Below are 14,451 nucleotides of genomic sequence, written 5' to 3'. Positions count from 1 at the left end.
CAAGCCTAGCTCTGGCTCTGTCACTCCTTGGAGTCCTATTCTTACCCTCCAAACAGCATGTGTCCTCCACCTGCTTTGCCTCGGCACATGTCTTGCCTCAGCACATGCATCCAATCAGTTCAAGTCACAGAAGTAGCAAGAAACTGCAGCACACCACCAGAAGTTTTTGGTGCATTTCTCTCTATGGAGTCCTGACAAATGCAGCTCAACTACACAATGTAAGGCGAACCAATACATGTGTGTTAGCAAAGAATCCTTCATCACATGTCCTTTCCAGTGCTTGCTTTAGGAACATCCTGTCTCCTGTGTCTGCTTCAGGGAAACATTCCTTCAGGAGTCTGCCTTAACCTTTCACCCGTGTCCACTTTAACAAACACCATCCAACTGACTTTCCAAAGAACCCTTAAGTTTCCACTTCAGGCCCATGGGCAAGTCTGGGTGCGGGCATTTTCTTCTTTCCAAATGATGGTGTCAGGCCCAGCCCACTGTGGGCGGTACCACTCAGGGTGGGGTCCTGGGAGATTTCCAAAGGCAAGCTAGAGGGCACTAAGCAGCACCTTGCAATGACAGCCTCTGCTTCCGTTTTAGCTGTCGGCTAAAACTAAGGCTAGACAAAATGGTCCATTTATTTTCTTTTACCTGTAAGGTAAAGGAAGTCTGGGACTGCAATGCCCAATAACCAAACATCTCTCTGTACCTTCATGCCTGTGTCTTTATCCATTGTCCTCTGTCTTCTTTAGCTATGTGAAAACCATACCAAGGCCCAGGAAGGAGAAAGAACACAGGGAGATAAGGATGGAGTCAGGAATGGAGAGTCATTGGTCTGCTAAGCCTTGCGCATTTCACACATTTGAAAGGAGGGAGTTGAAGGTGGGCTGAGCTACAGCACTGCTGCAGGATATCTGATCACACTGGGAACCCCAGGAGTGTGTTATTTACTGGAAACCCCTGTTTTTAGTTGTGCTGTGGCTCAGCCTTAGCAAACATCTTTAATCTAAGCGTTTTCTGCTTGACTATTGTAAACAGGATTAAACCAAGTCAACCATAGGTCAAGGGGCAGAGCAAGCTAACAAAAAGTAAACATAGGATTACTAAGAAGGAAATCAGAGAGAGTAAGAGTAAGTCAGGAGGATGGATAGAGAGACACTCCAGCATCTGGCTCCCGAGGCTCCACTGGTAAAATTGCGATTTTGTTTAAAAAAAAAAAACAACAGACCACAGCCAAGCCAGCCTCCTCAGGCTGAGGTTTACATTCATGCAGAAGCCACAGGGGACAGATGTTTCTGGACAGATCTGATTATTGAAAGTGAGGCTGAGAAAACCAATTAGCCCAGAGAAGAAAACAGCAGAGGTTTTTCAATTAGAAAAACTGACATCTCATTGGAACTAGCACAGGTGGACCAGGGACAGATCCTAGATAGAAAGGTGAAAGCATTGTTGGTGACTCAGGTTTGGCTGCAGATATGGAGGAAGAATGCAGCATGGAGTCTACAGGCCAGACTGAGGAGAGAACTACCTGGGTGCCTGGCCCAGCAGCGAAGTCTGAGCTCTGTCTCTTCTCTGCCCATGAGGGCAACAGCAGCCAAAAACATGGAGGGACAATAAGAAAGTTGGAGTGCCTCGGAGTTGCTGTGACCTAGGAATTGTTGCTGTGTAGAGATGCCAACCCTTCAGAAAAAGCACACATGCAGGTGAGTGTTGACAGAAGGAACAACAGATTCATGCGACTACAAGAGCAAAGAGAGATTTTCCTATCGACTTCACTTTAGATTATGTTACCTTATTTATCGTGTGTGTGTGTGTGTGTGTGTGTGTGTGTGTGTGTGTGTGTGATACAGCGACAACTTTCAGAGGTCTCTGCTCCCATCATGTGGGTCCTGGGGACCAAGCTCAGGTTGGCAGGCTCGGTAGCAAGCACCTTGACGTGCTGAGCCATCTTGCTGACCCTATCAGTGCCTTAATTATAAAGACTCCTAACAAGGATAGAGCGGCTGCCATTGCAGGTTGGTGGTAGACGTAGTCCTTGTTTGCTTGCTTGCTTGCTTGTCAAACAGCTGTATAATTTTGCGTTCACACAGGCTGGTAGCAAAGGAAAATGCATTGTAAAAAATTAAGACATTAAGACACAGGGAGGCTAAGCCTGCAAACACACTTCCTCCACAAGGCCGCACCTCCTAATAGTGCCACTCCCCATGACCAAGCATTCAAACACATGAGACTCTGGGGGACATATCTATTCAGACCACCACAGCACCCAAACTTCCCACAAGCCTGTTGGTCACCAGTTAGAAACTGACTTTCCCCAACCCCTATTCTCAAAAACACCCACCTCAATAACTCTGTCATGTCTGAGGAAGAATGAGCTCAGCTGCACACGACAGCCCACATCTGCAACCAAGCACTTTCGAGAGTGAGGTTTAATCATGAGACCAAATCTGAGACCAGGCCGGGCTCCACAGAAAGTCACTGCCTCAACAGAACAAAACAAACTGTCATGCAGCCTTTACAACCACTTGATTTAGCATTCCGTGCCTGGCATTTTACCAGAAACTAAGTGACCCAGGGATGGCAGCCTGAGCTGGCGCCAAGGAGCTCACAGGTGAACATGAAATTCCTCATAAAGCAGGGCCTGCTCATTCTGAGAAGAAACCCTGGTTCCTCCTTCACAGCTCCTGACTCCTCGATGCGGTTCCCAGTTTCCTCATTCACTTTAGCCTCGTCTTTCTGAGTCAGCATCATTCTCCCTCTTCTGCCCAGTTTGTGTTTGTGGTTGTGGTTGTTTGTTCTACAAAAAAACTGTTTGCATTCCTTATCTTTCCAGCCACCAGTGGAGGTGGTGTCCACCAACACCACAGTCCTGAAAACGTTCTCTCTATTGGTGGTTAGGATGTTTGCTGGAGCCGGGCGGTGGTGGCGCATGCCTTTAATCCCAGCACTTGGGAGGCAGAGGCAGGCAGATCTCTGAGTTTGAGGCCAGCCTGGTCTACAGAGTGAGTTCCAGGACAGCCAGGGCTACACAGAGAAACCCTGTCTCGAAAAAAAAAAACAAAAAAACAAAACCATAAAACAAACAAAAAAACAAAAAGGATGTTTGCTGGACCCTTATGTCAAAGTTATCACCGTTCTTCCCTTTGACGCAGAGAGGGCATCCATGAAGACCTCCATGTGGATCTCTCTGTATCTGTCATCACTTTCTCCCTTCTCCTTATGTGGCATAGGGGTCCAGACTCCATCTTCCTCTGTCTGATACCCATTCTGGGAGATGATGGTCACCCCGAAGACTTCAGAGACATTCTCTCTTTGTGCCATCTTAAGTCTTCCCTAACCTCAGACCCTTATTTTCTCTTCCTGGGCATGTTGTTGGGTTTCAGATCTGTGGGAAAGAAGAATGAGAACTATGGTTTTCCTTTACAACTCACTCCTCTCTGCAATCGACAGCATCGGGGGCCCGAGTCAGAAGCCTGTGTGATATCTGTGACTACACTGTCCTTTTTCTTTCAGGAAGTCTTCCTGCCACTGAGATCTGTTAGAGCTGACCCCAAGCCATCAGTCCCAACGAGGGATGGTGAATCGGTTTTATCTAATGCGTCACTTCCGTGTGATAAGGATTTGGAGACAGCATTTGGTCTCACAAGTAAACACTGCTGTGCCTGGTTGTGTCTCCACAGCAGAATGCACACTGTGTTTCCTAGTCAGCCCTGCACCTTCTCTGGTAAAGAAATGGAACCCAGCCCCTCCTGTTGCAGGTTGCCACTGCCCTAGGCGCTTTCTTAGGACAGGGCCCCTTAATAAACGTTTCCCGCTTGTGAATCCTCGTCACCACAGAAACGTTGATGCCACCGTGCACATACAGGTGTATCAGTGAGGACTAGAAATCAAACATGTATTAATAGTAAATCATAAAGAAAAGTATTTTAAACCACCCTCTGGTGTGTGTTGCAACGTATCGTTTATTAGGGAGGAAAGTAATTGTTACAATATGCAGGAGATGGATATGTGCTTGTTTATTTTTACATAAAATTAAGTCTTGGCTGAATATTTGATCCTGCAAGATGTAGAGACGCTTCAGTATTCTTTCAAGTTGGCCAATATTTTGCTTTCTAAATAGTCAGTGCTGGACTGAAGATGGCTCAGCAGTTAAGAGCACTGATTGCCCTTCCAAAGGTCCTGAGTTCAATTCCCAGCAACTACATGGTGGCTCACAACCATCTGTAATAGGATCTGATGCACTCTTCTGACAGGACAGTGTATTCACATACATAAAATAATCCTTTTTTTAAGTTTATATGAGTACACTATAGCTGTCTTCAGACACACACTAGAAGAGGGCATCAGATTCAGTTACAGATGGTTGTGAGCCACCATGTGGTTTCTGGGAATTGAACTTAGGATCTGTGGCAGAGCAGTCAGTGCTGTTAATGACTGAGCTATCTCTGCAGCCCAAATAAATAAATATTTTTTTGGTTTTTCTGTTTGTTTGTTTGGTTTGGTTTTGGGTTTTCGAGACAGGGTTTCTCTGTGTAGCCCTGGCTGTCCTGGAACTCACTTTGTAGACCAGGCTGGCATCGAACTCAGAAATCCGCCTGTCTCTGCCTCCCAAGTGCTGGGATTAAAGGCGTGCGCCACCACTGCCCGGCAATAAATCTTAATAAATAAATAACTAGTCAGGGCTGAGAATGTTGCCTTGTAGAACTATAAAATGATAGAAATGTGCTCACAGAGATTTCAGAGATTGTTAAAAACTTGATTCTAATCACAAACCCAAATCATCTAATGATTAAAAATTATTAGTATTTTATGTGTATGGGTGTTTTGCATGCATGCACACCTGTATACCATGTGTGTGCTTGCTGCCTGGGGAGGCAAGAATGGAGTGCTGAGGATGAAATCCAAGACCTCTGGAAGAGCCAGTGTCGGGGCTCTTCAATGCTGACCCTTTCCTCCAGCCCTAATAATGTTTCAAAAGAGAACTTAAGTAAGCAGGTCAAATAGCAACTTTTAAAATCAAATGTTCTGATACAATACAATAATAACTTGATACTTACATGCCAAATAATGACAGTCAGAAATATTAAAAGTCTTTTCTTCCTAAAAGTAAACCGCTGTGTTTTTCGAAAAGCAAACAGTCTTGTACAGCAGAAACACTGCTATTCATAACGTAGAAGCATCTTGAACCTGAGCCAGGGTCTATCAGTCAGAAGGCATGCACGAGGCAAAGTGTACCCTGTGTGTCCTGAACCAAGGCTGCGTTAAGATCCTGAGTACGAGATGGGTGAAGATTGCCGGAAACCCCTCAGATGTGTTACCTGTTTGATTTGGAATCAGTCCGTGGTAGCTATATGTCTGGAAAGCTTTCAGTGTCATCACCCTTTGAATAAACTCTACATTTAATGACCCACAGTCCAAGAAACTGTCTTGGAATACCAGAAATATTCCATAACTTTCAAGTATTCCAAGAAGAGTGGAGTCCTCTACCTTCTGACTCCCTCCCCTCCACAATTAAGCCCTTGCTTTAGCCCTCCAAAACAGTGGTTTTCAACCTGTGGGTCGAGACCCTTTTCGGGGGTCAAACACCCCCTTTACAGGGGTCACCTAAGACCATCTGCATATCAGATACTGCATTCTGATTTGTAGCAGTTGCAAAATTACAGTTATGAAGTAGCAATGAAGCTAATTTTATGGTTATGGTGTTGCCACAACATGAACTGTATTAAAGAGGCGTTGCAGGGTTGGGAAGGCTGAGAACCACTGCAAAAGGACCTTTGCTGTCTCACTACCCACACCATTGCCTGTGGCTCATGGTATAGAACCAGTGTCTCCCTGCCCCGTTTCAACCCCTACGTCAGCTACTTACTACCTGTGCAACTCCTATCGATTTATTTAACTCCCGATGCCTCTGTTTCCCCATCAAACAAGTGAAAATAGTTATTACTCACTGATAGGCTGCTGTGAGGATTACACAGGTTAAAGGACAGAAAATGCCTAGCTTAGCCTCTGCCACGTAATAAACCCAAGGGCAACGTTCATTCACATTGGTACCACACCTGGAATCCTTCTCCCCCTTGGCTTCTGTCAGGGTGTTCCACTGGTCCTGCCCTGCCTTCCTCCACTCCCAGTAGAAGTAAATTGTTCCTCTCCGCACGCCAACAGCATGTGTCTGTCATATGCTTCCACTCCAGCAGGTACCCGGGCGGGCAGGCAGTAATTAGTATCTATGTGCTCATGAGAACCAGGGTTTGGGTGCTCCTTTAAAGGCAGGGATCGGCTCTGCCTGCTTTTGTGTCATCTGCTTCTGCTGAGTGTCTGGAGGACAGTAGCCCTGACAGTGTTGTGATAAGGAATGAATGAATTGTCCACAGAGGCAGAATGAGTGTTGAGTAGCAATAGTGGTCAGATTTAAAGTTGTCATTTATCTCCTTTGCAGGTTCCTCCTGGCTTCCTGGAGTACCGCACCGGTGTCTGCTACGCATCGCTGGGGATCACTTGGCTAGCTCTGACTTGTTTGTGCCTGGGAGGGGGTTTGTGGCCTTCAGCGCTATACTGTTCATTCTTGTCATAAACCTAGATTGCATTTTTCATGGCCTAATTTCCTCCACCACTCTGATTTCACTCTAGGTAAAGAATAAACAGGAGTTCCTCTCTCTACTCCAGGACTCTTGACACTCCCCCCCTTTTTTTTTCGAGACAAGATCTCACTATGTAGTTCTAGCTAGGCTAGAACTGACAGAGATCCACCTGTTTCAGCTTCTCAAGTACTGGGATTAAAGGCATTCACTGCCAGGCCCAGCTTGACACTCATTCTTGTTGAGACCCTGGACTCTGAGGTCTTCATGATTGTGAATATCATTGCTGCAAGTGGTGGCAAGGTTTTTGGAGAGCTTTGAGTTACAGTTAGTTGAAGGAATTAGCCCCTTTTGAAATCTACCTACCAGAGTTTGTTGCCTGAACCAAAGATGTGACAGTATAGCATTCCAGTGTACTCCTGTTACTAGATTGTCACAGTTTATAGGAAACAGCCAGGCTAAGCTATACTTTGGATTCTCTGAGAAATTTGCAAGCTTGATTGCTATCCTTGTGGTTTCACAACTCATGATAGTCCCTTCAAAAGTACAGAGAGGGGCTGGGGAGGCACTGGCTGCTCCTTCAGAGAACCCAAGAACATGGCTGCTGGACGTTAACTCCAGTTCCAGGGTATCCAAGCCCTCTTCTGGCCTCTGTGGGCCCCCCCAGACACACATGTGGTGCAGGGATATACATGTAGGCATTCACATATACATATAAGATAAAAATAATTTTTTTAAGTATAGAGAGGGCTAGGGCGTTGGCTTAGTGGGTAGGAACACTTGCTGAACAAGCCTGAGACCTGAGTTCAAAGCTCAGCGCCCACATAAAAAGCCAGGAGTGGTCACATGCACCTGTAACTCCAGTGCCTTTGAGGAGCAAGTGTGAGAGAATCTCCTGAGCTTGCTGGTCAGCAGCCTGGCTCCAAGTTCAGTGAGAGATCCTGTCTCAAAGGCATAAGATCAATAGATCAGGACTCGGCGTTTTCCTCAACTGTACACACAGGTGCACCACCCCACCCGTACAACAAAACAACCGAAAGCAGGAAATAAGACAAAAGCCCGGAAAGCCAGCCTGGTGGCACATGCCTGGAGTTCCAAGTACCAGGAGGTAGAGTTAGAAAAATCGAGTCATTCTTGAGTATATATGCAATTCACAGTCAGCCCCAGCTACGTGAGACTCCCGTCTTAAACACATAAATAAAACACAGGGAGGAAAATCCTCCATGGTTTTCAGCTTTCCTGCCCAAATCAACCCTCCCCATCTCGCTGCAAAGATTTTGATGGTTGCCGGCCAGGAAATGTGTTGAAAATGTGCACAGTGGGTTGCCAGCCAACAAGATTCATAGCCTGTCTGTCCTGTTTCCCACACCCTGCCACAGCCCTGGCAAACCCCACAGTTCTGTTTGCAGTGTGAGCACTTTTATGTCAGGGGAGTGATTCTTATCAGGAGCGTCCCATGTACCCACCCACCAGCTGCCCCACAAGTCCCACCAGCTGCCCCACAAGTCCCACCAGCTGCCCCACATGTCCCACCAGCTGCCCCACATGTCCCACCAGCTGCCCCACATGTCCCACCAGCTGCCCTTCTCCATTGGCTCTCTACAGCCCTCTCCAGAGAGGGCTGTTGTTATTGTTTTGTTTTTTGAGACAGTCTGGCCTTGAGCTCACTCAGTAAACTCACCAGTCTCAAACTCACACCAATCCTCCTGCTACAGGCTCCCACATGGTGGGATTACAGGCGAGAGACACTACCACTATTCCTGGCTCTCATCTTGACTCAGGGTTTTTTTTTTTTTTTTGTTTGTTTGTTTGTTTGTTTGTTTTTGTTTTGTTTTGTTTTTTAGCTTTGGAGGAACAACTTATTGGGCAAATCTATGCGTTCCTGGGTGGAAAGAAGAGCCTGACTCGGGAGTAGAGAAAAGGACAGACTGTGCTGACGTGGAGACAGGAAGTGTGACTAGAGTCCTGGTGTCTGCAACAATGTGACAGGGAGAGCTGATAAGAACTGGTCAGGGAAGACAGTGGAGGGTCTGTGCACACTCAGGCCACAGCTCGGGGACTACCTGGAAGGATCACCCCAACAGCAAGTTCCCAGAAAAGTAGTTCCTTAGAGAAGTTGGGTGGCTGGTTTGGGCTTCATGCAGAAATCCTGGAACATGAGTTATGTAGCCATCGTAACACACATGGAAACCAGTACTTTCCGGCTCATGCCTGATCCAGCACACTCAGTCCTGCACAAGCTAGCGGGTTAGGAGAGCTTGTGCTCTGCCCTAGTTAGAATGCCTTTGTAGCAGGTGAGAGAAACCAGCGTTAGCCAGTCTAAGTTTAGAAAAATGATGCTCAAGAAGGGTCCCAGGTAGGGTGGGCAAGGGTGGGTGCAGTCTAAATGCAGACCTGAGACTGGGCATTTAAATATTTACAACCCCACCTGAGTATCCTTCCTTCCTTGCCAAGCCTCCTCCTCTCTCTCCCCTTCCTCTTCTCTTCTCTTCTTTTCCTTTCTTATTTTTCTTCAAGAGGCTTTTACTAGGTAGCCCAGGCTTAGATCAAATTCACAATGTTCCTGCCTCTGCTTCCCAAGTTTCATCAAGTTTCCTTGTCTTTTGTTTTAATTTTTTAAATCAAAATTTATGTTAGGGTACAAGGAAATTTTTAAACCACTTATTTACTTACTTATTTCTAAGTGTATTTATTATTGTGCATGTGACTGAATGTATGGTAGACATGTGAATCTGAGCACATGTGCCACTGTCTGCATGTGAAGTCAGAGGACAAGCTGCTGGAGATGACTCTCTCCACATGTGAGACTCTCAACTCCAGTTCAGATTGGCCCCTAAGGACTGGGCCAAGGTTTTTGTCATATGTTTGAGTCATTATACTTCTTTCTGGTCACCAATCTTTCCTTCCTGCTGTCCCCTATGCTCCAAGCCTCTTTATCTCAGAGCATGTCTCTCCAGCTTTCACATCTAGAGGCTAACACTGTACTGGGACAGCACCCATACCACCTGCCTGGTGTTTCTCAGGGCCCAGACTCACACTCCAGTGGGAAAAGCCAAACACTGAGCCTGTGAAGGCAGTTTGCCTCTGAGTTCTATCAACTATATATTGTATGTCAAAAAGCTCCAACAGGGCCAGGGCCACCCCTTCAAATGTGGCAGGAAGGTCATTCAGAGAGAGATGAAAACTCACCCAGTGTGTGTCATCTGTCCTATCTCCCTGCTCAACTCAGTGTCCTTGCTGCCCACTTCCTCCAGTCTCCCCGGGTGCCCTTCTCAGTACTTAAATCTCGGCTCAGCTATCATCTGCTAAAGTGCCAGCCACCACTTTAGTTAACAGGACAACTGACCCCTCAGTTCTATTTGATAGACTGAGCTGTGTCCCTCCTTCATTCAGGTTGAAGACCTAACTCTTGGTACCTTTCAATGTGGCTGTATTTGGAAGTGGGGGCCTTTAAGGAGCTGAGAAGTTTACGTGGGAACATTAGGGTGAGCCCTGATCCTGTAGTATGACTGGTGACCTTCCATGAAGAGAGGACTGGGACATGGAGATATATAGAGGAAAGACCATATGAGGATCCAGACAGAACTCAGTCATTTCCAAGCCAAGGAGAGGAGCCAAAGAAGAAACTAACTCTCACATGTCTGAGACTGTCAAAGAATAAGAAAGGATATCCCATTTTAAAAAGAAAGGAAGAAAGAAAGAAAGGAAGGAAGAGGAGGAGGAGCCAGTCATGGTGGCACACACCTTTGATCCCAGCACTTGAGAGGAAGAGACAGATGGATCTCTATGAGTTTATGGTCAGTCTGGTCTATATAGGAAGTTCTAGGCCAGCCAGGGGTACATAGAGAGACCCTGCTCAAAAAGGAGGAGGAGGAAGAGGAGAAGAAAAAAGAGGAGGAGAAGGAGGAGCAGGGAGAAGGTGAGGAGGAGGAGGTAGAGAAGGAGGAAGAAGAAGAGGAGGAGGAGGAAGGGGAGGAGGAAGAGGAGGAGGAGGAAGTAACTTTGTTTTTGAACTTATGGCCTACATATTTGTAAGCGAGTGAGTCTGTCATGGAAGCATTCAGGCTGCAGTATTCATCCACCAGAGCAGCCACGGCAAACCCTCCTACTCCTTTCCTTTACCTTACTTTCTGTCTATTCACAGGGGCAGCTGACGTGTCAAAAGCTTAACTGGGAGTGGGCTCTGTCAGGGCAGTCATAGGTGGCAAGTGTGTTGAGCTGATGTACACACTGAGGCCCCAGCTCTCAGGAGGCGCTGTTGTAGGTGTGTGGGTTTTGTGGCAGCTGGAACTAAAGGCCAGCTTGGATTAGGCTTGTGGCAGAAGAAGGACAGAGGTGACTGGCGCAGAGGCAGGCAGTGAGAGGAGCTTTCCCAGCACCCGGATACCTCTGCTTCCCTCATTCTGGGGGCTTCTCTCTACACTAGCTGGTTGGAGCTGCCAGTGCATTCTTGAGGGGGCTTGGGCTGCAGCCTGGGCGGGGAGACTATGTTAACTAGCAATTGGTATGTTACTACTGACCCCATTTTATGTGTTGGCCAGATTTTGACAAACTTGTCTGCTGACTGAGTTACAAAGAGTGGGTTTGTAAAATGGCTGAGGCATACGTTGGGTTCCTGCTAAGCACACCGGAAATGAAGGCCCAGCTTCAAACAGCTGAGACGTTAGCAGCAGATGACCTTGGCTCCAGAACACTGGCAAGTGTTCTGTCTTCAAGGCACAAACTGTGTCCCCATGACACGAAGGCTCCCTTTCTGTCCTGAAGGTTCCAGGCTCCCAAGTCAGAAGCCAGCTATGAGCATTACATGTACCAAATGTCCCCAGGTCAGCTCCGATTCTCAGGTGTCACCTGGACGTGTTGACAGGATGTAGACACAGGCAGAACTGGGAAACTCTCTGTGGATCAGAGGTGACAAGTGGGAAGACCTTTTCCTTTCCTCTTTCCTGGTTGTTCTAACTAGCTGCTCTCTATGAGAGCTCCTGTCAATGTGGTTCTGTTTATATTTCCCTAGGGCTTCAAGTTTTATGGGGCATCTCTCTTTATTTGGCACAGCATTAACTAGTTTCTGGGAAATTTCTCCTTCTGGCTGTATTTCATATTTCTTCATGCTTTAATTTTTATTACACTTAGTTATTTCTGTGTGGGAGGACATTGCCTGCCGCAGAGCACAGATGGAGGTTGGAGGACAACCTGCAGAGTTCATGCTATGTGGCCCCAGCGCTTGAACTCAGGCGATCAAGCTTGGTGGGAGACACCTTTACCTGCTGAGCCATCTTTAAGCAGCCCCCCAACATGCTGTTCTATGTTGTTTATTTTCCTATTCTACATCCAGCCTTCTTCCTCAGTTTTAATTTTCCTATTTAAAAAGTGACTAATTGGTCCCCCCTCCCCCTCAGATTTCCTTTCTCTGCTTTAGTATTTTTTCACTCTCTCCTGGCTTCCTCTACCTGAAGTTCCCTCCTTCAGATACCTTCCACCAGCTTCTGCAAGTTTGAAGCCGCTCTGAGGCCTTTGCCTGACTGTCTGCTCATCTGTGTATTAAGTCAGAGTCCTAACGTCTCTGTATCAGAAGAAACCAGTCGACCAGCTGCCAGGGTCAAGGTCAGGCTTGCCCCTTATTTCAAACAGAACAGTCATCGGTATCTAGAAGTCATTCAGTGGTATTTTATGAGATTGTCTTGGACATGTATTTTCAAAGAGTTTATATAGGCTTTGGGCTGGGTTCAAAGAGCCATTCACTGCACCTACACAGACCGTAAACTTCGGGCACTCCTTGATATAGCGTCATTCACTGCACCTATACAGACCGTAAACTCCGGGCACTCCTTGATATAGCGAGACCCTTTTGCTAGCTTTACCTGGCACAAAATTGGCGTAGAAGCGTTCACTCGGATGGGCAGTGACGACGTTAAGTCTAACCTCTTGATTCAGCATAAGTAAGCCTTCTAAGTAACAAAGACATAACTTTTATCGATCCCTAAAAATGACCAAAGAGTACCCACAGAGTAAGACTGTGACTCATCTCTTATCTCTATAGCAACCTTTTCAGCTGTCCACTTCCAGCTAACCTTCTGAGCGTCCCCATGACTCACTGTCTTAAGACTTTAAGTGTTTGCCTAAGAGTCTAAAGACATTCCTCTCGGCCCATCCTGTTCCATGCCCACGAGCTAATCATCTACAGATGACTCACTCAAACAAATCGGTTGCCAAGGCTACCTGTGTAGAGGAGAGTTCATGGCGTCTGAATTCTTCTCTGGCCACACAGTGACTTCCGAGTGTGTAAGCTTGGAGGGGCAGCGAAGGCTCGGCAGAGCTTGGAAATCTACCCTAGAGAGTAGAGCAGGCCTCCTCAGTGCCACTGATGAGAGCACATTTCCCTCTGGTTGTGGAAAACCGACTGAGACTCTTTATTAACATACTAATAATTGATTACTTTAGAGACTACAGGAAATCTGGAGAGCCAGGTGACATCTGGACTGCTCCATGGTTTACATAAGCCAGTGGCAACAGTGATTGTTTGGGGTTTTTAATTTTTGTTTTTGAAACAGGGCCTTACTGTGTATCCCTGGTGGCCTCAAATTCCCATACAGACTAGGCTGGCCTTAAACTCGAAGGGATCTGTCTGTTTCTACATCCCAAGAAGATTAAAGGCATGAGCCACCACACCTACCTACAGTGATTTTTAAAAAAATGTATTCATTTCTAAAATTTTATTTAACTGTTTTAATATTTTAAAATGCATTTATGTTTGCACATATGCAGGTGAGCATGTTTGTGTGGCTTAGATGACAACATTCAAGAGTTGATTCTCTCCTTTCCTCATGAGTTACAGGGATCAAAGGTAGACAAGCTCCCTTACCGGATTATACTTAACTCTCTACCCATATTTTCTCATGTCTAAAGTGGGATTTGTAAGCAAGGGCACAGTGAAACCACAGAACTGAACTAACTCCATGGGTAGAAAGAAAAGTTCATTAAGGCTTTGGACTGACAAAAGCCGTTGGGAGTGACAGAGACGCAGATGCCCTTGCCCGAGGTAGTTGACATTTGGGCGCAGACTAACAGAGTTCCTGGTCAACTGAAACCACCTCTAAGCGTCTGTCTGGGCGTCCAGAGTCCCTCTGTTTAGGACCAGCACTGGCATTTTGGGGGGCTGCTTTGGACCTAATAGGATTAAAATAATGCCAACTCCATAAATGTATGTAAAGCCCTAGGCACAGCGTGGGGTGCATAAACATTTGGTGGATGTTAGCTGATGTCATCTGAAACCGGAGAGAAATTATCTTGAATATTCTTAACCACATCACTCAGCTTTTATCTATATAAATGCTTCCAAACTGGTTATCAGCCTTCTTGCAAAAGACAGAGCTACTCCCTGTTCTGTTGACTTAACTGTCCCTTGCCGTGCTGGACTCTCCAATCTGTAAGAAAACATCTTCCTAGGAAGCAATTTACCCATTCATTCTACTTCATTCATTCATTTGTCCACAGGTATTCATTCATTCATTCCCAACAAATACCCACCTACTATGTACCACATTGGGGTACCCAGCCCAGCAAAATCCAGAGCAGGATTGAATGCAAACAGGGGCGCCTCTTACATCTCAGACGTGTCAGGGACACCTGCTCCTCCTTCCCCTCACACCCAAAGTCACTGCACATTTCTTGGGAAGGCTTCAGCTGAAGGAAATAGGGGCAGGATGAGACCATGAAAGGCAGCTTTAGACAAGGGAATCCGGTGAGTCTGAGAACCTGGGTGCGGTCGGCAAGGGCCCACTGCGGGGCACAGGTGAGGGGCACAGGCTGGCGGGCGTGTCCCAGTCCACCTTGGGGAAACTTCGGGGTCCGCGGGGCGCGGTCCAGGCAGGCGCCTGCAGGGCGAGGGATG

The 14,451-nt window shown here is 46.7% G+C and overlaps 1 long non-coding RNA gene across 1 annotated transcript; it reads left to right on the top strand.

Moving 5' to 3' along the window:
* Window positions 1-687: 687 nt before the first annotated feature.
* LOC143441737 (uncharacterized) lies at window positions 688-6,645 on the top strand. Its single transcript, XR_013109388.1, has 2 exons — window positions 688-1,691; window positions 6,425-6,645. It is a non-coding gene; the product is annotated as an uncharacterized LOC143441737 (long non-coding RNA).
* The last annotated feature ends 7,806 nt before the right edge of the window (window positions 6,646-14,451 follow it).

The sequence above is a fragment of the Arvicanthis niloticus genome, chromosome 3, assembly GCF_011762505.2.
Source record: "Arvicanthis niloticus isolate mArvNil1 chromosome 3, mArvNil1.pat.X, whole genome shotgun sequence".
Lineage (NCBI taxonomy): Eukaryota > Metazoa > Chordata > Mammalia > Rodentia > Muridae > Arvicanthis > Arvicanthis niloticus.
The sequence above is the reverse complement of the archived record's forward strand: the minus strand, read 5'-3'. Positions and strand labels throughout refer to the sequence as shown.